At 40.1% G+C, this 22,537-nt stretch overlaps 1 protein-coding gene across 5 annotated transcripts in view; it reads left to right on the plus strand.

Moving 5' to 3' along the window:
* LOC129676543 (protein FAM156A/FAM156B-like) overlaps positions 1 to 22,537 on the plus strand; it is a 95,349-nt gene that overhangs the window by 47,379 nt on the left and 25,433 nt on the right. The gene's annotated exons all lie outside the window — the stretch shown is intronic.

Below are 22,537 nucleotides of genomic sequence, written 5' to 3' on the forward strand. Positions count from 1 at the left end.
AGGATGCTGTAAAAAGACGAAATATAAGAATAATAGGAATAGATGAAAAAGAAGATTTCAGGCTCCAAGGTAGCAGAAAATATTTTAAAGAAGATCATAGAAGAAAATTTTCCCAACGTAAAGAAAGAGATGTCCATTAACATACAAGAGATCTACAGAACACCACATAGACTAGACCAGAAAAGAAACTCCTCATGTCACATAATAGTCAACACTCCAAATCTACAGAACAAAGAAAAAAATATTAAAAGCAGCAAGGGTAAAAGGCCAAGTAAAAGGTAGACCTATTAGAATCACACCAGACTTCTCAACAGAAACTATGAAAGCCAGAAGGACCTAAGCAGATATCATGCAGACTCTAAGAGACCACAGATGCCAACCCTGACTAGTATACTTAACAAAGGTTTCAATCAACATAGATGGAGAAAACAAAATATTTCATGACAAAACTAAACTTAAACAATATCTACACAGCAGCAGCCCTACAGACATTACTAGAAGGAAAACTCCAACCCAATAAAAATGACTAAATCCAAGAAAACACAGGATATAGATAACTTCAGAAGAAAAAAATTAAAAGAAAACAAACATTGAAACACAGTAACACCACCACCACCACAATAAAAGGAAATAACATTCATTGGTCACTATTATCTACCAACATCAGCAGGCTCAACTCTCTAATAAAAAGACACAAACTAAGAGAATGGTTGTAGAAACAGGGTCCAACATTCTCTTGCATCCAAGAAACACACCTCTGCAACAAACATAAACACTACCTGACAGTAAAGGGCTAGAAAAATATTTTTCAAGCAAATGGACACAGAAAAAAAGGGGGTAGCTATCATAATACCTAATAAAATAGACTTTCAACCAAAATTAATCAAAAAAGATGAAGAGAAGCACTTCATTTCCATCAAAGGAAACATCCACCAGGAGGACATCACAATTCTGAACATCTATGCCCCAAATGCAAGATCACCTGCAATTTTAAATGAAACATTATTAAAATTAAATTACACATCGATCCCATCTAGTGGAAGAATTCAACACTCCCATCTCACCAAGGGACAGATCACCTAGACAGATGCTAAATAGGGAAATAATGGCACTTGAAGAGGTCCTAAATCAAATGGACCTAATAGGTATCTACAGGACTTTTCACCCAAACTCAAAAGTGCATAACTTCTTTTCAGCACCTCATAGAACCTCCTTCAAAATAGACCATATAGTAGGGCACAAAACAACCTCCAACAGATCCAAGAAGATTGAAATAATCCCTTGTATCCTATCCGACAATCATGGACTAAAGCTGGACCTCAGCAACAACAGAAAGCAAAAAGCCTACACACACAGAAACTGAACAACTCACTACTCAACAACAGCTTGGTCAGGGAAGAAATAAAGAAAGAAATTAAAAGCTTCCTAGAATTCAGTGAAAATGAAGGCACAACTTACCCAAACTTATGGGACAAAATAAAAGCAGTACTAAGAGGAAAACTCATAGTACTAACTGCTTTCAAGAGGAAATTTGAATCATCTCATAACAGCAACTTAATGGCTCACTTGAAAACCATAGCAAAAAAAAAAGAAGCAGAAACACCAAAGAGGAGTAGATGGTTGGAAATAATCAAACTCAGGGCTGAAATCAATAAATTAGAAACAAATAAAACAATTCATAGAATCAATGAAACCAAGAGTTGGTTCTTTGAGAGAATCAACAAGATAGACAAACCCTTAGCCAAACTAACTAAAAGGCAGAGAGAAACTACCCAAATCAGCAAAATCAGAAATGAAAAAGGGGACATAGCAACAGACCCTGAGGAAATCCAAACAATCATTAGGTCTTACTACAAAAGCCTATATGCCACAAAATTTGAAATCTAAATGAAATGGACAATTTTCTTGATAGATTCCATTTACCCAAATTAAATCAAGATTAGGTAAATAGATAAAATAGTACTATATCCCCCAAGAAAATAGAAGCATTCATCAAAAGTCTGCCTGCCCAAAACAGCCTAGGGTCAGATGGTTTCAGTGTAGAATTCTACCAGACTTTCAAAGAAGAGCTAACTCCAATTCTCTTCAAACCATTCCACAAAATAGAAACAGAAAGAACATTATCAAACTCATTCTATGAAGTTACAGTCACCTTGATACCTAAACCACACAAAGACTCAACAAAAAACTTCAGACCTACCTCTCTTATGAATATTGATGTAAAGATACTCAATACAATACTTGCAAACTGAATCCAAGAGCACATAAAAGATATCATCCACTATAACCAAGTAGGCTTCATCCCAGGCATGCAGGGGTTGTTCAATATATGGAAATCCATCAATGTAATCCACCATATAAACAATCTGAAGGAGAAAAACCACATAATAATCTTCTTAGATGCTGAAAAAGCATTTGACAAAATACAACACCCATTCATGTTTAAAATCTTGGAGAAATCAGGGATACAAGGCACATAATAAACATAGTAAAGGCAATATACAGGAAGCTTATAGCCAACATCAAAATAAATGGAGAGAAAATTATATCAATCCCACGAAATCAGGGACAAGACAAGGCTGCCCATTCTCTCCATATGGTCATACTGTGTTTCAATGCTTGTTTTCTTTTAATATTTTGTTCTGAAGTTATCTATGCCCTGTGTTTTCTTGGTTGTATTTGTTTTTGTTGGATTGGAGTTTTCCTTCTAGTATCTTCTGTAGGGCTGGGTTGTGCAGATATTATGTTTAATTTTGTCATGAAATATTTTGTTTTCTCCAGCTATGCTGATTGAAAGATTTTCTGGGTTTAGTAGTCTAGATTGGCATCTGTGGTCCCTAGAGTATGCATATATCTACCCAGGCCCTTTTGTCTTTCATAGTTTCTATTTAGATGTCTGGTGTGATTCTGATAGGTCTACCTTTATATGTTACTTGGCCTTTTACCCTTGCTGCTTTTAATATTTTTTTTCTTTGTTCTGTAGATTTAGAGTGTTGACTATTATGTGACATGAGGAGTTTCTTTTCTGGTCTAGTCTATGTGGTGTTCTGTAGACCTCTTGTATGTTAATGGACATCTCTTTCTTTACGTTGGGAAAATTTTCTTCTATGAAATTCTTGAAAATATTTTCTGCTACCTTGGAGCCTGAAATCTTTTTCATCTATTCCTATTATTCTTATATTTTGTCTTTTTACGGCATCCTTTATTTCTTGGATGTTTTGTGTTTAGAACTTTTCTGATTTTACTTTTTCTTTGAGAGATGTATCAATTTCTGCAAATGAATCTTCAGGGCCTGAGATTCTCTCTTCCTTCTATTAGTGATGCTTACCTTTGTGGTTCTTGATCTTTTCTCTAAGTTCTCCAGCTCCAGGGTTTTCTCGGTCTGTGTTTTGTTTATTGATTCTAATTCTGTTTTCATGTTTTTCACCATTTCCTTCATCTGTTCAAATGTGGATTCATGTCTTTCCATAATGCCTCTATTTTTCTGTTTGTTTCCTCTCTATATGCCACTACTTGTGCCCCTACTTGTGCCTCCATTTCTTTGGCTGTATTTGCCTGTATTTCTTAGAGAACTTTCTTCTTTTCCTCTTTATGTGCCTCTAATTACTGGATAAGCATAATTTTAAAATCATTTTCCCATGTTTCCTATGAAAATCAATGAATTAAAATATCCACTGATTTTGGGGGTTGATGGTGAAGCCATGATGTCCTGATTTTTGTTGGGTATGTTCTTATATCAGCCTCTAGCCATCTGCTTATCTGTAACCTTTTCTCTTTGTTCCTGGAGTCTGTGCTTCATACTGTGTCCTTCTGTCTCTGTTTTCTGGAGGTTTTTTTTTTTTTTTTTTTTTTTTCCGGAAGAAGAAAGAGGTCCACTGGTTCAAGAGTGGATGGTTGTATTTCAGCTGTAGCTAAGGGAGGAAAGTCACAGGCACAAGTGTGCAAGCATGTGTATATGTGTGTGTGTGGAAGTGTGCTTTGAGGGACAGGATGCTAGAGCGTGTAAATGCCTGGAATGGTGGAGCTTAAGTGCGGGAGGGGGTGCGGGTGCTTGTGCTGTTGAGGGGCACAATGTACATGCACAGTTGTCCTGAACACCTCAGATTTGTCTAGGCTACAGGAATTGTTTGCGTAGACTCCACTCATAGACCCACACAACAGGGGCTTAAATGTTGAAAATGCTGTCCCAAGAATCCCTATGCTGCCCACATTGGGTGTTTGGGTGGAAGGGATCTGAAGTCTGTCTGCTAGTGTAGAGGGACCCTGGATTTGTGGCTCTGCAAGCACTCACTTGAAGGTGCAATCAACTGCTTGCAGGCAAATTGGAAAGCTCAGGGGTACTCCCTGTTTTCTACTCTCAGATTTGGGCATGCAGGGCCAAATGAGAGTATAGGAGATCCATTAACTCAGTGGTGTCCACTGTTTGTCTGCTGGGCAGGGAGGCTTATATTTGGGATAGCTGCCTCTGTTGTCTCAGTCACAGAGCATGTAGGATCCTGCTTGGGCTAGCAGCTACCTTGCCACAGCCGCAACCCTGGGAGTCCTTCCTATGTCATTTCATTCACCAAGCATGGAGGCTCATGCTTGGGGCCACCACTTCCACCTCAGCCAAGCAGGGAGGCCCATGCTTTGTTTATGGGGAAATGCAAGGGGGTTGAATATTTGCCACTCTTAATTCCTGGTGATGTCCATGGGTACCCTAGATCCAAACTGTCCCAGCTCATGGGTTGTCCCCTCTGGCCCAGGAAGCCTCAATGTGGATGTTCTGGCTTCAGTTGCCCATCACTCACCAATTTCAGAGTTTTGGATCCTGTGCCCCGCAGATATGGTTTATGCTGATTGCTGCCATCTTGGATCATCTCAAATATGTTTATTAAGGAAAAAAGATTTTTAAGAAACTGTTATCTTGCATGCGTTTTTTTTTGTAAGAATCCAAATACATGTGATGAATATGAACACCTGGGAAAATCAGAGAGGTCTATTTATTAATAACATTGTGTCTTTTGATGGTGTATTAGCACAATCATCTACATGAATCATGCAATAGCACCAGGGAAGAGCATAGTAGAAGCCTTGGGAGACTACTCTACACCAGGACCAGGGATGTATATGGGAATCTGGCAGCAGAACTGGTGCCATTATCATCATTTTCCTTTTCATTCATACATACAATAGATGTTTCATTTCATTTGTGTGATCTTATGAAGGAACTAAATCACTGAACTGGAAGATAAAGTATTTTTCCAGACTACGCTTGAGCAGACTGTATCTGAAGTGCAGTATCACCCTCCTGTGGCCACAATAGGAACTGACCACCCCTAGAAACTTACCACAGGTCTATCCAAAAGATGGAAAGGGGCAAAGTCAAAAATGGGTCTTCTGACACAATTCTTCACACACACACACACACACACACACACACACACACACACACACACACACACGTACACACACACAGGCACACACACATGCACGCAAGTATTATTGGCTGTTGAGGGTACTGCTTTACAATAGAGTGGGTAAAAGATTATTTCTGCATTAATTGAGCAAAAATAAAATTAGCTGATGCCTATGAGAACAAACTAATGCTTTAGATATAATAACAGAAATTACTTGAGTCTAATACAGATAATAGGCAGGATTTGCTCTGTGTATGACAGAAAGTGGCTCTCAATGCTGCAGTATCACTCAGAGGTATATTCCAACCACTTAAAACGTTCTGCTCTCAGAATATCACATACATTTCAGTTAGAATCAACAACTGAAAATCATGTCTACACCAGTGCAGTAGTACACGCCTGTATTTCCAGCACTTGGAGAGGCAGAGGCAGGCTGATCTCTGTGAGTTTTTGACTAGCCTGGCCTACAAAGTGAGTCCAGGACAGCCAAGGCTACACAAAGAAACCCTGTCTCGAAAAACAAAAACAAACAAACAAACAACAAAAAACAGAGACAGAGACACAGACAGACAGAGACAGAGAATCATGGCTACTTAAAGTATGCAGCAGGAGCATATGACATATGTATGCAGTGTAGTGGTAAAAAAGTGTACCCATCAACCCATTCCCCTATATTTTCATGGTGAAAACTGTTCAAATACACTCTCTAAGAAAATTTGAACTATGACATAGAATAATAGTAACCGTAGTGACCATAATATTATACTACATTACAGCTCCAGAAAATTTTCATCTGATATGTGAAGCTTTGGCCAATGTTTCCTCATCTATAAGCTTCTGGAAAGTACCATTCTATGACCTGCTTCCATGAATTGATTTTGATTGCTGTAGCTTTGTGTATAAGCAATATCAATACAGTATTTGTTTGACTTTGTCTGGCTTATTTCATTTAGGATATGTCCTTCAGCTGCATTCAAGGAAGGATTCACATACTGAAGCACTTTTCTTTTTTCATAGCTGAATTTTCATCTTATACATAGGAATGTATACTTATATATGCATTGACTTTATATTTTATTATATCTATCAATCAAAGAATATGAGAATGTGGACAACTGCAAGATCTTGATTTAATTTCTCTTCATTTAGTTTTGTACCCAAAATAGGATTACTGGTTGTAGTAGTTACTATTCTCATTGCTGTGGAAAAAGCAACTTAAGGGCTAGAAAGTAGAATTGGCTGCCTTCAGGGGATCTTCATGGGTGTAGGGGTGCTGAATCCTTGAGAAAGAAGGTTTTTTTCAAGAGGAGAAATTGGTCAAAATGGAGAACAGGTGATGTGGGGTACCTGAGACACAGGCATAGTCACCTTCTAGCCAAGTGGAGCTGTAAGGCTGTGATGGAAGACATGGGCCCAGTAGCAGCTGAGGTCATCCCTGGGAAGACCAGCCTACAGTGTTCTTTCTGCAGCTTTCTGTTGTGCCTTTTTATCTTCAGGTCTGTGATCTCTGACTCATGTACTACAGGGCCCAAATGGCAGCATTAGATCGGTGAGCCAAATCCCAACAGCCAACAAGTTAACACAAATGTATACAACAGTGACACACAGGGTCTCGGATGGTATGATATTGCTTACCATCACCATTCCTTTTTTTTTTTTTTTACTTTGTTTAAATTTATTTATTTTTTATATTAATCACAGGTTATTTACTTTATATCCCAGCCATAGCCCCTTCCCTCATTCCCTCCCAATCTCACCCTCCCTCCCTCATCTTCTCCCTGCCCCTTTCCACGTCCACTAATAGGGGAGGACCTCCTCCCCTTCCATCTGACCCTAGCTTATCAAGTCTCTTCAGGACTGGCTACAGTGTACTCCTCTGTGGCCTAGCAAGGCTGTTCTTCCATTGGGGGGGGGTGTCGAAGAGCTCGCCACTGAGTTCATGTCAGAAATAGTCCCTGTTTCCCTTATTAGAGAACACATTTGGACACTGAGCTATCATGGGCTATATCCGAGCAGGGGTTCTAAATTATATCCATACATGGTCCTTGGTTGGAGAAACTGTCTCATGAAAGACCCCTGTGCCCAGATATATTTGGTCCTTGTGGAGCTCCTGTACTCTCCAGGTCTTACTACTCCCCCTTCTTTCATATGATTCCCTGCACTCTGCCCAAGGTTTGGTTATGAGTCCCCCCATCTGCTTTGATACACTGCTAGGTAGAGTCTTTCAGAGGCCCTCTGTGGTAGGTTCCTGTCCTGTTACCTGTTTTCTCCTACCTCCAATGTCCATCCCATTTGTCTTTCTAACTGAGGATTGGTCATCTTACCCCGAGTCCTCTTTCTTGTTTATCTTCTTTAGGTGTATAACCATCACCATGTTTTATTCAAGCATCTTTCACTGGGAAGGCTAAGCATTGTTTCTGTACATGCAATAATGGTTATACAGTCCTCAATTTTAGTGACTTAAATCTACAAACAATGCAATCATGTATCAACAAGAAAGTACACAACTAAATTGTGTTATATTGAAACTTTAGAATCCTGTATACCTGTGAGATGACCCAAGGAAAGCCAAACTCACAATGGAAAAGGAACCAAGCTAGTTATTAACAAGGCACATTATATAAGTATCTGTAAGTGATTTAACTTGTGGCAGTTTATGCTAAATAATGATTTTTCTAATTTAGCTTTTATTGCAATAAAATAATGATTGAAAACAAGTTAGGAAAAGTTTGTTGTTGTCGTTGTTGTTGTTGTTTTCAACAACTCACAGGTCACAATCCATCATGAAGGGAAATTAGAGCAGGAACCCGGAAGCAGAAACTGAAGCAGAAACCACAGAAAAATGCTGATTACTGCTTGCTCCCCATGGCTTGCTTAGCCTGCACTCTTACATAACCTAGACCATCCACTCAGGGGTAGTACTGCTCATAGGATATTGGAATTTCCCATATTAAACATCCATCAAGAAAGTGCAAAATGAACCTGGCCATCTGTCAGTCTGATAGAGACAATATCTCAACAGAAGATTCATCTTCCCAGATGACCTCCAGTTTGTATCAAAAACTAAAGAGAACACCTATTTTCTTTCTGGTTGACTGGATTTGCACAAGTCTCAGGCAGAGGGTGCATATGTGATCACTGAGTCACAAACTCCTTTTCATACGTAATGTTTTGTGCATGGTCCCAGTTTGTTGCTAAAGAGATACATTGAATTATTCCACAAAGGGAGGACTTTAAGGGAGCTGGACTTTCTTCTGAATGTGCTGCATGTTCCTTTTCACTTGCTTGGTTTGGGTTTAAATAATTGTATTGTAGTAATCTTAAACATGACAAGAGCTACCTCATGATTTTCATAAGTTCTGTCAAATCATTAACTTGGGGGTGATTGCAGACACAAATGGCTACACATGCAAGGGTTACATTAGTTCAGGCTTACTCCTCATCTTCTCTGAGGTTTTTCTTTGTTGTGCTGTCTGCATTGTCAGATGTTATTATCATCTCTTGTATTAGTTATTACTGAAGTTTGCAAATATGTCTGCTCTCATTTATAGCCTACATATAGTATTATATGTAAGATGCATTTCATGCCGAGTCCAGTATGGTCTCTCTTTTCTCAATTCATTGCACAATCTTTAGCAGTGATGATTATACAGCTTGGTTTTGTTTGGGCTTCATTTCTATTTCATACTTACTGAGTTCTTTGAGTGCAATAAGCCTTATTTTTGTTCTTTGGACATTTCTCATGTCATTAAAAACTAAGTGATTGTAGTTCTAATTATTCTAACTGGACTCTCTTTTGCAAGCCTTTGAAAGTAGCTCATCTCATAATTAAAGTACAAATGTTTAATTCTGAATTGATTGCATAGAATCAGTCTGTTACTACTTTTCATGGAATATAAAAATCTCAGCAACATCTGGTAACTTTGGTTTCTTTTTTTCTATTATATGTAGCAACACAACATTGAAGCTGGTCAAGCAATGTTTTAAGATTTTGGCTTCAGCTGTCAAGGACTTTTTTTTTAATTTTAATTTTTCTTTTTAGTTACAATTTGTTAACTCTGGGTCCCAGCTGTATCCTGCTCCCTTATTCCCTCCCCTTTCCCAACTCCCTCCCTAGTGTCCTCCCGGCCCCTTTCCAAGTCCACTGATAGGGGAGGACCTCCTCCCCTTTCATTTGACCCTGTTTTATCAGGTATCTTCATGGCTGGTTGCAAAGTCCCCCTCTGTGGCCTAGCAAGACTGCTCCTCCCTTCGGGGGGGGGGGAGGCCTGCCCTTGAGATATTGTTAGAAATAGTCCTTGTTCCCCTTACTTTGGAAAACTACTTGGTTACTGAGCTACCACGGGCCACATCCGAGCAGAAGTTCTAGGTTATATCCATAGATGGTCCTTGGTTGAGTGTCAGTCTCAGAAAAGACCCTGTGCCTGGATATATTTGGTACTTGTAGAGCTCCTATCCTTTCCATATCATACTAACTCCCCTTCTTTCATATGATTCCCTGCACTCTGCCAAGGTTTGGTTATGAGTCTTAGTGTCTGCTTTGAAACACTGCTAGATAGAGTCTTTCAGATGCCTTTTGCGGTAGACTCCTGTCATACATTCTATGCACATCCCATTTGTCTTTCTAAATGAGGATTGATCATCTTCAGCCATGTCCACTTTCTTGATTATCTTCTTTAAGTGAGTAGAATTCATTATGTTTATCATATCTTTTAGGTCTATATAAGCGAGTATATACCAAGTTTGTCTTTCTCCTTCTGGAATACTTCACTCAGAATGATCTTTTCTAGATCCCACCATTTGCCTGCAAATTTCATGATTTCCTCCCTTTTGATTGCTGAGTAGTGTTCCATTGTGTAAAAATACCACAATTTCTGTATCCATTCCTCTGTTGATGGACATCTGGGTTGTTTCCAATTTCTAGCTATTACAAATAAAGCTGCTACAAACATGGTTGAACAAATGTCCTTGTGTACTTGAGCAAATTTTGGTATATACCTAGGGGGGGTATAGCTGGGTCTTGAGGTAGCACTACTCCTAATTGTCTGAGAAAGCGCCAGATTGACCTCCAAAGGGGTTGTACCAGTTTACATTCCCACCAGCAATGGAGGAGGGTTCCCCTTTCACCACAACCTCTCCAGCATGTGTTGTCACTTGAGTTTTTCATCTTGGCCATTCTCATGGGTGTAAGGTGAAATCTCAGGGTTGTTTTGATTTGCCTTTCCCTAATGGCTAATGAGGTTGAGCATTTCTTTAAGTGTTTCTCTGCCATTTGATGTTCCTCTTACGAGAATTCTCTGTTTAGCTCCGTTCCCCATTTTTTAATGGGATTACTTGGTTTGTTGCTTTTCTGCTTCTTTAGTTCTTTATATATACTGGATATTAGCTCTCTGTCAGATAAAGAACCGGTTGGTGAAGATTCTTTCCCAATCTGTAGGCAGTCGTTTTGTTTTGATGACTGTGTCTTTTGCTTTACAGAAGCTTTTCAGGTTCATGAGGTCCCATTTATTGATTGTTGCTCTTAGAGCCTGTGCTGTTGGTGTTCTGTTCAGGAAGTTGTCTCCTGTACCAATGAGTTCTAGGCTGTTCCCCACTTTTTTTTCCAACTGATTTAGAGTATCTGGTTTTATGTTGAGGTCCTTGATCCACTTTGACTTTAGTTTTGTGCAGGGTGATAAATATGGATCTATTTTCATTTTTCTGCATGTAGACATCCAGTTGGACCAGCACCATTTGTTGAATATACTGTCTTTTTTCCATTGAATGGATTTGGCTTCTTTGTCAAATACCGAGTATTCATAGGTATGGGGGTTTATTTCTGGGTCTTCTATGCAGTTCCATTGATCCTCCTTTCTGTTTCTATGCCAATACCTGGCCGTTTTTATTACTGTTGTCCTGTAGTACAACGTGAGATTGGGGATGGAGATACCTCCAGATGATCTGTTGTTGTACAGGATCGTTTTGGAGATTCTGGGTTTTTTGTTTCTCCATATGAAGCTGAGAATCTTTTTTTCAAGGTCTGTAAAGAATTGAGTTGGTATTTTGATGGGAATTGCATTGAATCTGTAGATTGCTTTTGGCAGGATGGCCATTTTCACAATGTTAATCCTACCAATCCATGAGCACGGGAGATCTTTCCATCTTCTGAGATCTTCTTCGATTTCTTTCTTCAGAGACTTGAAGTTTTTCTCAAACAGGTCTTTCACTTGCTTGGTTAGAGTCACACCAAGGTACTTTATGTTATTAGTGGCTATTGTGAAGGGTGTTGTTTCCCTAATTTCTTTCTCAGCCTTTTTGTCTTTGGTGTACAGGAAGGCTTCTGATTTTTTTGAGTTGATTTTGTATCCTGCCACTTTGCTGAAGGTGTTTATCAGCTGAAGTAGTTCTCTGGTTGAAATTTTCGGGTCGCTCATGTATACTATCATATCATCTGCAAATAGTGACACTTTGACCTCTTCCTTTCCAATTTGTTTCCCCTTGATCTCCTTTAGTTGTCTCATTGCTCTGGCTAGGACTTCAAGTACTATGTTGAAGAGATATGGAGACAGTGGGCAGCCTTGTCTTGTCCCTGATTTCAGTGGGATTGATTTAAGTTTCTCTCCATTGAGTTTGATGTTGGCTATAGGCTTGCTGTATATTGCCTTTACTATCTTTAGGTATGTGCCTTGTATCCCTGATCTCTCCAAGACTTTAAACATGAATGGGTGTTGGACTTTGTCAAATGCTTTTTCAGCATCTAAGGAGATGATCATGTGGTTTTTCTCCTTCATTTTGTTTGTGGTGGATTACATTGATGGATTTCTGTATGTTGAACCACCCTTGCATGCCTGGGATGAAACCTACTTGGTCATGGTGGATGATACCTTTGATCTGTTCTTGGATTCGGTTTGCAAGTATCTTATTGAGTATTTTTGCATCAATGTTCATAAGAGAGATAGGTCTGAAGTTCTCTTTTTTTTGTTGGATCTTTGTGTGGTTTAGGTATCAAGGTGACTGTGGCTTCATAGAATGAGTTTGGTAGTGTTCCTTCTGTTTCTATTTTGTGGAATAGTTTGAGGAGAATTGGTGTTAGCACACCTTTGAAGGTCTTGTAGAATTCTGCGCTGAAGCCATCTGGACCAGGGCTTTTTTTGGAGGGGAGACTGTTAATGACTGCTTCAATTTCCTTGAGAGATATAGGGCTATTCAGTCTTTCTACCTGATCTTGGCTTAATTTTGGTAGATGGAATCTGTCAAGAAAATTGTCCATTTCTTTTAGATTTTCAAATTTTGTGCCATATAGGTTTTTGTAGTATGACCTAATAATTGTTTGGATTTCCACAGTGTCTGTAGTTATGTCCCCATTTTCATTTCTGGTTTTGCTGATTTGGATAGTTTCTCTCTGCTTTTTAGTTAGTTTGGCTAAGGGTTTGTCTATCTTGTTGATTTTCTCAAAGAACCAGCTTTTTGTTTCATTGATTCTTTGGATAGTTTTATTTGTTTCTAATTGATTTATTTCAGCCCTGAGTTTATTTCCAGCTCTCTGCTCCTCTTGGGTGTATCTGCTTCTTTTTTTTCTAGGGTTTTCAGTGGACCATTAAGTTGTTTGTATGTGATGTTACGAATTTCTTCTTGCAGGCACTTAGTGCTATAAATTTCCTCTGAACACTGCTTTCAATGTGTCCCATGAATTTGGGTATGTTGTGTCTTCATTTTCATTGAATTCTAGGAAGTCTTTAATTTCTTTCTTTATTTCTTCTTTGACCCAGCTGTCATTGAGTAGTAAGTTGTTCAGTTTCCATGTGCGTGTCAGCTTTTTGTTGTTTTTGTTGTTGTTGATGTCCAGCTTTAGTCCATGGTGGTCAGATAGTATACAAGGGATTATTTCAATCCTTTTGTATCTGTTGAGGCTTGCTTTGTGACCCACTATATGGTCTATATTGGAGAAGGTTCCATGTGGTGCTGAAAAGAAGGTGTACTCTTTTGAGTTTGGGTGAAAAGATCTGTAGACGTCTATTAGGTCCATTTGATTTTGGGATTCTGTGAGTGCTTTTATTTCCCTATGTGGTGTCTGTCTAGCTGATCTGTCCCTTGATGAGAGTGGGGTGTTGAAGTCTCACACTATTAAGGTAATAGGATCAATGTATGATTTAAGCTTTAGTAATGTTTCATTTATGAATGTAGGTGCTCTTGTATTTGGGGCATAGATATTCAAGATTGTGATGTCCTCTTGGTAGATTTTTCCTTTGATGAGAATATAGTGGCCCTCCTTATCTTTTTTGATTAACTTTGGATGAAAGTCTATTTTAATAGATATTAGGATGGCTACTCCAGCTTGTTTTCTGGAACCATTTGCTTGAAAAACATTTTTCCAGCCCTTTACTATGAGGTGGTGTTTATCTTTGTTTTATAGGTGTGTTTCTTGGATGCAACAGAATGTTGGATCCTGTTTCCGCAACCATTCTGTTAGCCTGTGTCTTTTTATTGGGGAGTTGAGTCCATTGATATTGATAGATAGTAGTGACCAATGCATGTTAGTTCCTTTTGTAATGGAGTCGGTGATCTTACCCTTTTTCATTGCTTGTTTTCCTTTCATTTTTGTTGGGATATTATCTGTATGCCCTGTTTTCTTGGGTGAAGTTGTTTTTGTTGGATTGGAGTTTTCCTTCTAGTATCTTCTGCAGGGTTGGTTTGCTGTGTAGATATTGCGTACATTTAGTTTTGTCATGGAATAGTTTGTTTTCTCCATCTATGTTGATTGAAAGCTTTGCAGCGTATAGTAGTCTGTGTTGACATTTGTGGTCTCTTAGAGTCTGCATGATACTTGCCCAGGCCCTTCTGGTTTTCATAGTTTCTGATGAGAAGTCTGGTGTGATTCTGCTAGGTCTACCTTCATATGTTACTTGGCCTTTTTCCCTGGCTGCTTTTAATATCTTTTCTTTGTTCTGTAGATTTAGTGTTTTGACTATGATGTGACATGATGTGTTTCTTTTCTGGTCTAGTCTATTTGGAGTTCTCTAGGCCTCTTGTATATTTATGGACATCTCTTTCTTTAAGCTGGGAAAATTTTCTTCTATGATTTTCTTGAAAATATTTTCTGGACCTTGGAGCCTGGAGTCTTCTTTTTCATCAATTCCTATTATTCTTAGATTTTTGTCTTTTCATAGCATCCTTGATATCTTTGATATTTTGTGATTGGAACTTTTCTAATTTTACTTTTTCTTTGAGAGAAGTATCAATTTCTGCAAGTGTGTCTTCAGCTCCAGAGATTCTCTCTTCCATCTCTTGTATTCTGTTGGTGATGCTTACTTTTGTGGTTCCTGATCTTTTCTCCAAGTTCTCCAGCTCAAGGTTTTTCTCATTTTGTGTTTTCTTTATTTATTCTAATTCTGTTTTCATGCCTTGCACCATTTCTTTCATCTGTTTGAATTTGGATTCCTGTCTCTCTACAATGGTCTCTATTTCCTTGTTCATTTCCTTTTTATATGCCACTAATTTTACCTCTACTTGTGCCTCTATTTGTTTGGCTATGTTTGCCTGTGTTTCTTTAAGGCTTTTGTCTATTTCTTCTTTCTTTACGTCCAATTGACTGGCCAACTCTTTGAAAGATTTGTTCATTTCCTCCTTATGAGCCTCAAATAATTGGGTAAGCATGGCTTTAAGGTCATTTTCCTGTGCTTCTGATGAATTGGAGTAGCCATCAATTTTGGGGTTTCCTGGTGAAGTCATGATGTCCTGATTTATGTTGGAAGTGTTCTTTTGCCTACCCCTGGCCTTTGGCTTATCTGAAACCTTCCCTGTTTGTTTATGGATTCTGCAGATCAGACTGGTACTGTCTCTCTCTGGCGTCTGGAGAGTTCTTCAGCAAGCTGAGAGTGGTCCCGTGTCCTTAGCGTGTGCTGAGGACTAGCTGTACCTGTGGGAGAAAAGTACGCAGGCGCAGACGGGGCAAATGCAAGTGTGTGTGTGTGTGTGGGGGGGGAGGTGTGCGTGGACATATATCTCAAGGGACAGAGTGATGGCTAACGTTGAACCCTTGAGTGTGTGGGAGAGGCTCTGCACTGTATATGTCACAGGCGCTAGTGATGATCACAGCGCAATTTCTGGCATTAACTGCCTTAACTCCTCAATTAGACCCACAGAGCAGGAACTTCAATGTCCCAAGTGCCCCTCTGTTTCCCAAAGTGGGTATATGGGTGGGAGGGGGTTCGATGCCTGGCTTCTGTTTTAGAAGGACCCAGGATCTGGGGATCTGCAGATTCTCAAGGGTGCACTCACTTACAGGCAGGTCACTTGGCAGAGATCAGGGTATCTGGGCTCTCTGTTCTCTGGTTTGGCCTTGCTTCTTTGATGTGCTCAGCCAGCTCCGTGCTGTTGTCACTGCCAGGTTTTGAGGTCTTGCTGCAGCTGGAGATTTCAAGGTGGTCATGTCAGTAGGGATCGGGGTAACCAGACTTTCTGTTCTCTGGTTTGGCCCTGGTTAGTCTTAAACTGGAGGGCTGATGTGCCCCGCCAGCTCAGTGCTGCTCTGATGCCAGGTTAGAAAGTCCCGCTGTAACTGGAGACTAGGTTGCTAGTCCAGATGCTTTCTGGGAAGTCCTGGGGTCTCTTCACTGTGCTCTCCCAGCGCCTGGTGTGCCTAGCTACTGTGGCATTTCTGCCTGGTTTTGTTGAGTATATAGCGTATTCTCTGTCACTGTGGGATTGGGGGGGCCTTACCATCAGTGATTGCGATCCTGTGGAGCTAGTATGGCGTCCAGCAGACTCGGGCCCTGGGAGAATGGTGTAGCCGCCGCACAGATCTGGGCCTCCAAGACGGGTACTGCTGGCACCTGCCGCTAAAGGGCTTGGAGCTCCGCCTCAGCCGCTGCAGACCCCAGGCAGTTAGGTCTGCGCAGAGTGTCAAGGACTTTTTAAGGAAGGTCAGAATAAGAGATTGCTAGATTGTCTAAATTACTTCCATTTCTGTTGTTCATTCTTCACTTCAGGTGTTCTGAGTTTTCTGTGCTACCATTTCTGTTCTGTCTGAAGACCTTCTACAGTGTAGTTCTTTAAGCCAGCATTCTCTACCCACCTGCCCACATATACATCATTGTGATTTTTATTTTTTTTTGCATCTACTTATCCAAAGAATGCCTTCGCTGGATGCTGTATTCATAGTAGATGGTGCTTTTCCTCATGATTAGAAAAATATTTCTTTTGGATACCCATGATTTCTGATGGGAAAACTGGACTCCGTTGAATCAATGCCTTACTAAAGGCAGTTTGCACTTTCCTCCTAATTTTCCAGAAATAGTTTCATCACTACCATAGTCTTCTACAGGTTGCTTATGCTATGTGAAGTTTTGTGTTTCTATGTGTCTTTTCTTCTTAGGATTACTAAGATGCTTTAGATATATAGGCTTATACTGTAAGTCTATACATTTGTCAGATTGCTCTTAGGCAACAGCAGTTGAATGTCATTTGACATCATCATAACCTTTATTCTCCTTTCCTAATGTTTCAACAAAATTGATCATGAAGCATTCAGTAATTTTCACAGGCTCTTAAAGTTATGCTTTCTTTTTAATTTTTATTTTTTAATTTTTATTTTTATATTTATTTTCATATTTTATTTGTATCCCAGCTGTCACCCCCTCCCCCATTGCATCCTAATTCCACCCTCCCTCTCTCTTCTTTTCCTATGCTCCTCCCCCAGTCCAATGATAGGGGAGGTCATCCTCCCCTTCCATTTGACCATAGTCTGTCAATCTCATCAGGACTGGCTTCATTGTCTTCCTCTGTTGACTGTTAAAGATGCTCCCTCCTCATGGGGAGGTGATCAAAGAGCCAGCCCATGAGTTCATGTCAGAGACCATCCCTGTTCCTATTATTAGGGAACCCTTGTGGACACTGAAATGTCATGGGCTAATTTTGTGCAGGGGTTATAGGTTATCTCCAAGCATGGTCCTTATTTGGAGTATCAGTCTTAGAAAAGACCCCTGGGCCCAGGTTTCTTGGTTCTGTTGCTCTCCTTGTGGCAATCCTGTCCCTTCCAGGTCTCTCTCTCTATCTCACCCTTTTTTTTTATAAGATTCCCTGAACTCTGCCCAATGTTTTGCTATGTGTCTCAGCATATGTTTTGATATACTGCTGGGTAGAGTCTTTCAGAGGCCCTCTATGGTAGGCTCCTGACCTGTTCCCTGTTTTCTCCCTCTCCCAATGTCCATCTAGTTTGCCTTTCTGAATAAAGATTCGAGCATCTTACGCAGGGTCCTCCTTCTTGATTAGTTTCCTTAGGTATATATATTTTAGAATGTTTATCCTATATTATCTGTCTAATATCCACTTATAAGTGAGTACATAGCTGATTTTAAGCTCTACAATGGAGCAATAGTAATAAAAACTGCATGGTCCTGGCATAGAAACAGAATGGTGGATCAATGGAATCTAATTGAAGACCCAGAAATAAACCCACACACTTATGGACACCTGATTTTTGATAAAGATGCCAAAACAATACAATGGAAAAAAGATAGCATGTTCAACAAATGGTGCTGGTCTAACTGGATGTTTACATGTAAAAAAATGTAAATAGATCCATACTTATCACCCTGCACAAAACTAAAGTCCAAGTGGATCAAAGACCTCAATATAAAAACAGACACACTAAACCTGTTAGAAGTTATGCTTTCCTATTTTTATTTTATCATCTTTTTCTGTTTTTCAGCCTTGAGATTTTCTAGTTATGTAGTTACATATTTGCTGGTATTTATTTCCATTTTGGTGTTGTAAAAGATTTGTTTTATTTATGTGAACATGTGAAACTCTGTGAATGTGCACTCATGAATGTGGGAACGCAGGAACCCAACAGAGGACTTCATACACCCTAGAGCTTGAGCTATAGCTGGTTTTGATCCACCTAATGTGAATGCTGGAACTGAACTCAGGTCTTCGGGAAAAGTAGCAAGTGCCCTTATCTGCTAAGCCATCTCTCCAACCTCACTCTGGTTTTGAAACCCATTCATAGACACAGGTGTTTGGACTTTTGCCATAGTTAGGTGTCTATTTCTGTGGCAAAACACCATGAGCAAATGCAACTCTGGGAGGAAAGGATTCATTTCAGCTTACAATTTTCAAGTTACTTTTTTGTAAATTTTTTTTTATTAATTACACTTCACTCATTCTGTATCCCCCCCATAAGCCCCTCCCTCCTCCCCTCCCGGTCCCACCCTCCCCCTCTTTCTTCATGCATGCCCCTCCCCAAGTCCACTGATAGAGGAGGTCCTCCTCTCCTTCTCTCTGATCTTAGTCCATCAATTCTCATCAGAAGTGGCTGCATTGTCAGGGTTCTAGGTTATATCCACGGATAGTCCTTGGTTGGAGTATGAGTCTCTGGGAAGTTCCCTGTGTTCAAATTATCTTATTCTGTTGCTCTCCTTGTGGAGTTCCCATCCCCTCCAGCTCTTACTATTTCCCACTTCTTACATAAAATTAAAAGAAAACAGGAAACAACCTAGGAACCTGCTACAGAGGGCCTCTGAAAGCCAGAAGAAAACAGGAAACAACCTCAGAACCTGCCACAGAGGGCCTCTGAAAGCCTCTGCAGTATAGACTGTCAAAGCAGATGCTGAGTCTGATGGCCAACTGATGGGCAGAGTGAATTTTTTTTAATTTTTATTAAAAAAATTTTAATTTATTACAATTCATTCATTTTGTATCCCAGCTGTAGCTCCCTCCCTCATCCCCCCCCCAACCCTGATCTCCCTCCTTCTCCTCCCATGCCCCTTCCCCAGTCCACTGATGGTTCATCACTGAAGGAACTCAAGGCAGGAGCCTGAAACTGGAACTGAAGCAGAGGCCATGAGGGAAAACTGTTTACTGGCTCGCTCCTCATGGCTTACTCAACCTGATTTTTCTTCCTTCCTTCTTTTTTACTTACTCCTTTCCTTCCTTTCTTCTTTCTCCTTTTCTTTTTTTGTTTTTCTGAGACAGGGCTTCTCTGTGTAGCTTTGGCTGCCCTGGACTCATTTTGCAGACCAGGCTGACCTTGAACTCACAGAGATCCACCTGCTTCTGCCTTCCAGATTGCTGGAATTAAAGACATGCACTACCACGCCCAGCTTCAACCTAATTTCTACAGCACTCTGAAGATGATGCAGAGAGCATGGAGGAGTGCCTCTCAGTGGTTTGTTTCTCATGGCTTGCTCAACCTGCTTTCTTATAGAACCCAGGACCACCAGCCCAGGGGTGGCACCTGCCACAGTGAGCTGGGCCATCCTACATTACATCATCAACCAAGAAAACACACCACAGGCATTCCTACAAGTCAGTATAATGGGGACATTTTCTTAATTGACAATCCTTATTCCAAAATGACTAGCTTGTATCAAATTGACAGCACAATCTAGTTTTTATACACTGGAACCTTCCTTAACACACACACACTCTCCCTCTGTGTGTGTGTATGTATGCGTATCTGTCTGTGTCTTTGTGTCTATGCAGTCTATGCATGCATATTTTTGAACATTGTAGGTTTTTTGTTTGCATCCAAGGTCTCTCAGATTGCTTTTGGAACACTTTCAAAATAATGGCTTAAAGACTTAATCCAGCATTCTTTACACCCGTCTCCCTGCAACAGTGCTTTGGTAAGGCTCTTTTCCATCTGAGTGCAATAGCTCTGGTTCTCTGCTTTCTAACTTTTCTGAAATATACCCTGAACAATTTTTCAGATTTCTGTTGGTCTTAGGCAAAAGTAATCCCTATAGAGTCTGTTAACACTGTATTTTGGCAACCAGTCTGCACCTGTCTCTCCTTTGCATAACATTTTCCTTCATGCTGCCTTGGCATAAGGGATGAATGGCTTCAGTGTAAGGCATGAGTTTAATACAGACAAGCCATAGGAGTGCTATTGGTTTGGAGAATCCTTGAGTCTCCAAAAACTGTAAATGGAAGGCACATTTCCAATTCCTTGGGTAGAATCAAGGGAGGGACAAGAAGTAAAATAGCATGCCAAAGTTCTAGAAACTTCAAGGGTCCTTGAGTCTTATTGCTTCACTGGGGTTTTCACTAAGAAATGCAGCAGTGTATGCTGATTTGACCTCTATCAAAAGTATTACTCAGCCACTGTACTGAGAAAGGAATAGAGATCACATGAAATGTCTTGGTTTGGCATGGTTCCAATAACACTTTGCTTCAGCAGCCAGAAAAGAAGGAACTTAGAAAGTGGGAAATGCCAAAAGAAGCACCCATATAAGGGCTATCAAGAGAGCTCAGCAGTTAAGAGTAATTTCTGCTCCTGAAGAAGACCAAGACAAACATACACACAGCATCATAATTGCACCCACATAGTAGTTTTTGACTGTAACTCTATTATCACAGGACATGGCATGTTCTTCTTGCCTACGTGAGGACAAGTCCTGCTTACGGTGCACACACATGAATAAAGGTAAAACACTCAAATGGACAAAAGAAAAATTAATAATAAGTCAGTAAATTTAATTTCTTTTTTGTATTTTTCCTGAATGTCTGCATGGTAACTTTTCTACTATACAATAAATCATGATTAACATACATTCAGACATTACCACGGATCTTACTGTCATTTACATAATCTGCTACATTCTATCCAATGGACAAATGTCACATGAAAGTAAAAGGCACCACAAAAACACAAGAGTGCCCGGAAGTTTTGGTTCTGTTGCTCTCCTTGTGGTGCTTCTGTCCTCTCCAGGTCTTACTATCTTCCCCTTCTTTCATAAGATTCCCTGCACTCTGCTCAAAGTTTGGCTATGAGACTAAGCATCTGCCTCGATACCCTACAGGGTAGAAACTTTCAGAGGTCCTCTGTGATAAGCTCCTGTCCTGTTCCCTGTTTTCTCCCTCCTCTGATGTCCATCCTCTTTGCCTTTCTGAATGGGGATTGAGCATCTTAGCCAGAGTCCTCCTTCCTGATCAGCTACCTTAGGTGCACAGATTGTAGTATGTTTATACTATATTATATGTCTAGTATCCACTTATGAGTGAGTATATACCCTGTGTGTCTTTCTGATTCTGGGATCTTCACTCAGGATGATATTTTCCAGTTTCCACCATTTACCTGCAAATTTCATGATTTCCTTGTTTTTTATTGCTGAGTAATATTTCTTTGTGTAGATGTACCACAATTTCTGTATCAATTCCTCAACTGAGGGGCATCTGGGCTGTTTCCAGCTTCTGGTTATTGCAAAAAAGCTGCTACAAAAATGGTTGAGCAGATGACCTTGTTGTGTACTTGAGTGTCTTTTGGATATATGCTTAGGAGTGGTATAGCTGAGTCTTGAGGAAGTGCTATTCCTAATTGTCTGAGAAAGAGCCAGGTCCAAAAAGTCTGGGCACAGGAGTCTTTTCTGAGACTGATGCTCCAGCCAATGACCACTCATGAAGATAGTCTGGAACCCCTGCACAGAGGTAGCCTAAGGCAGTTCAGTATACAAGTGGGTTTCATAGTAATGGGGACAGGGACTGTCTCTTATAGGAACTGATTAGCCTGCTCTTTGATCATCTCTCCCTGAGGGTGGAGCAGCCTTACCATGTCACAGAAGAAGACAATGCAGCCACTCCTGATGAAGCCTGATAGACTAGGATCAGAGGAAAGGGGAGGAGGACCTCCCTTATCAGTGGCCTGGGAGAGGGACACAGGTGGGGAATAGGGAGGGTGGGTTTGGGGGGGGAGGAAGGAGGGAAGTACAGGGGGATACAAAGTGAATAAATGGTATTTAATAAAAATAAAAATAATTAAAAAACACAAGAGTGGAAAAATTACCCTTCTGTGACACAAGAAATAAACAAGTGGGAATTTTTATATTTGTCTTCAATACATTTCCACTGTGATAGAAGCATGATTATTCTCCATGAATAAATGTGTGGGGAAAATAGCGGCTGGTGAGCCTCTAAACAAAAAGCTTAGTTTGACCAATGATTCTCAGAATAATGATGACGATGATGATGATGATAATGATGAAATTCAAAGAGCTAGAATATCAAGAGGAAGACAAAAAGCAATGAGAAAGTTTTTCAAAACACACTGCAAGGGTACTTTTTGTTCTACCTGAAGAAGTGGCAAGTAAGTGGGAAAGAGATCTTCTGGAATTAGTACAGCTGGCACCCTGTCTGAAGGAAGCCTATGGTCTAGAATGGCA

Source organism: Psammomys obesus, unplaced genomic scaffold (genome assembly GCF_907164565.1).
Source record: "Psammomys obesus unplaced genomic scaffold, mPsaObe1.curated_primary_1811, whole genome shotgun sequence".
NCBI lineage: Eukaryota > Metazoa > Chordata > Mammalia > Rodentia > Muridae > Psammomys > Psammomys obesus.